This window comes from Lethenteron reissneri, chromosome 3 (genome assembly GCF_015708825.2).
Source record: "Lethenteron reissneri isolate LAM-NWPU_2019-01 chromosome 3, ASM1570882v1, whole genome shotgun sequence".
Lineage (NCBI taxonomy): Eukaryota > Metazoa > Chordata > Hyperoartia > Petromyzontiformes > Petromyzontidae > Lethenteron > Lethenteron reissneri.
Genome location: NC_083781.1, coordinates 9029969 through 9033343, shown reverse-complemented (window position 1 = coordinate 9033343; position 3375 = coordinate 9029969).

Sequence of the window (3375 nt, the reverse complement as noted above, 5' to 3'; positions counted from 1 at the left end):
CCAGCCTCCCCACAGCACCAGTCGCGAGATCACGGAATCCAACCCTACCGCTCACGGCAACACCACGTCAACCTGAACCCGAACCATCAACCTGGACCCGAACCATCAGCCTGAATTCTCACATCAACCTGAACCTGAACATCAACCTGAACCCGAACCATCAACCTGGACCTGAACATCAACTTTAACCTGAACATCAACCTGGACCCTCACCATCACCCTGAATCCTCACTACAACCTGAACCCTCACTACAACCTGAGCCTGAACCATCAACCTGGACCCGAACCATCAGCCTGAATTCTCACATCAACCTGAACCTGAACATCAACCTGAACCCGAACCATCAACCTGGACCTGAACATCAACTTTAACCTGAACATCAACCTGGACCCTCACCATCACCCTGAATCCTCACTACAACCTGAACCCTCACTACAACCTGAGCCTGAACCATCAACCTGGACCCGAACCATCAGCCTGAATTCTCACATCAACCTGAACCTGAACATCAACCTGAACCCGAACCATCAACCTGGACCTGAACATCAACTTTAACCTGAACATCAACCTGGACCCTCACCATCACCCTGAATCCTCACTACAACCTGAACCCTCACTACAACCTGAGCCTGAACCATCAACCTGGACCCGAACCATCAGCCTGAATTCTCACATCAACCTGAACCTGAACCATCAAGCTGAACCCACCACATCAACCTGAACCCTCACTACAACCTGAACCCTCACTACAACCTGAACCCTCACTACAACCTGAACCCGAACCATCAAGCTGAACCCACCACATAAACCTGAACCCTCACTACAACCTGAACCCTCACTACAACCTGAACCCACCACTTTAACCTGAACCTTCACATCAACATGAACCCTCACTACAACCTGAATCTTTGAACATCAACCTGGACCCGATTATCAACCTGAACCCGATCATCAACCGTAACCTCTAGCCCGCGGTGGCTAGGAGATGTTAACTACCTCGCCTGGTGTACAGGTGGTCGTGGGTAGGATCCCGACCCTGACGCCTGCTGCTGTATATTTGGAATGTGTGCATGATCTCCCCGTGGTCGTGTGTGATTTTTCTCCTGGTCCTCCGGATTGTTTTCCTCTACGTTTTAGAAACATGGGTTTAGACTATTTGGCTGCTATAATTGCCATGTGATGAGCCACTTCGTAGAGCTATCGTGTGTGGTCAGGTCGCTTCTAAAAAAAAGAGTTCTAAAGCTCAGCAGTTCTTACCTGGTAAAATAAAAAAGTTAGTTAAGTAATAGCATAACTCTGAACCTTATACATCATCCCTACCCTTAACCTTGACATCAACCCGAGTTCGAACCCTAACCTTTCACGAGACTCCTCCACAGAAGCCGATATTGACACCGCTGGTACCGGTCATTGGCAGGTCCAATCAGCTCCACATTCTTCTGCACCAAATCAGTCCATCTCTGCTATAGTCCGTGCCGTGCCCGTTTAGCACAATCTATCCGGCCAAACACAAGCTGTTTGGGCATGCGTTGGTTGGGCATGCGGGCTACATGACCCAGCAAACGCAGCCTCGCTTGTCGGAGGAGCTCACTGATGGGACTGTGTCCAGACCTTGGAAGGATCTGTGAGCTCCTCACACAATCTAGCCTGCTGGTTAAACCGAGGATGTACCGTAGGCAGGCCAGCCTGAAGGTGTCACAGCGGCCCAAGATGTCCCCACGTTTCGCAAGTACAGATAAGGGAGGGCATGACACACGCGCGCACACACAGGCACACGCGCACACACACACGCAACACACAGACACACACACATACACACACAGACACACACACGCACATACACACACGTACATACACACACACAGACACACACACGCACATACACACACGCACATACACATACGCACATACACACACGCACATACACAGACACACACAAACACGCAACACACAGACACACATACACACACGCACATACACATACGCACATACACACACGCACATACACACACACAGACACACACATACACATACACACACGCAACACACAGCCACACATACACACACGCACATACACACACATACACACAGACACACACACACACACGCAACACACACACACAGACACACACACACGCAACACACAGACACACAGACATACACACACAAACACACACACGCACATACACACACAAACACACACACGCACATACACACACATAGACACACACACACGCAACACACACGTACACACACGCACACTCAAAGAATGTTCACGTGACACAAACACCTGCTTCTCTCCTCCGCTCCCACTCTCATCTCAGCCCCCCTCCCTCTCTACCCCCCCCCGCCCGCATAACTCCACAAGACGCACCTGACCCCCACAGCCCCGCCCCCCCTCCACCCCCCCTTATGTCCCATGCCCCCACCCTTTAGATACGCCCCGCGCTGACGTTATCACATTATCCCAGCGACGACTGCCCTAGCAACCATCATAATGACATTTGTAACCCCCCCCCCCCCCAGCAAACATCAACCTAGGTCCTAGGGCAACCGTCCCCGACCAAGCAAGCGTTGCTACTCAGTTAAGAGTTAAGGCTGAGTCGACCTAAGGCGAGGCCTAGGACCGCGCCTGACATCGGCGTCGCCTTGCCACTGATGTTGCCCGCGCCGCGGAAAATCGGAATCCCATCGCGCCGAGATTGGAAACGCGTAAAGCGCCAGTGATTGGTCACAACCCGTCCCTGCTCCGTCCGTCGCGGCCTTAATAGGCGCTCGCTGATTGCCCTTGCCCCCCCCCCCCTAAAACAGTCGGTGGCGAGAGGCTACGAGGAGGGGGGGGAGGAGGGCAGCTTTGCCTTTGTTTGAACGAATTACGCACCGCGAGTCGCGGCCCCATATTTCCCGTTGCTGCTGGAGACGTCGTAATCGCAGATTCTATCTGGAGCTCTCCGCTCTCGGCGGCTCAGACACGACGGGTGGATAGCAGGTGAGGTGGCACGGGGAGGGGTCCAGGTGAGTGCGGGGGAGGCGTGGGGGGAGGGGAGGGGGTGGGAGGTGTTGGAGTCCTCGTGGTCAGACATCACGACACTCACTATTGTATTTGGAAAACGTCTTGAGAATTTATACTGAGGAATCCGATGAACTATCAAGCTTTTTTTTGTTTTTACAGATGTCGGACGGTATGGATATGAACAGCAACAGGGGGTAGAAGAAGACGTGTCCACTCTCTCTGTCATATATCTGTATGAAAAATATTTTTTTTTACTCATCTCATAAGCCACTTCGCCATATTTTTGGAAGTGCGTGGGATTTCAGCGGCGTTGTTTGGACACAAGCAGCACTCTGCACCGGTTTCGACCATTCCGTGCCTC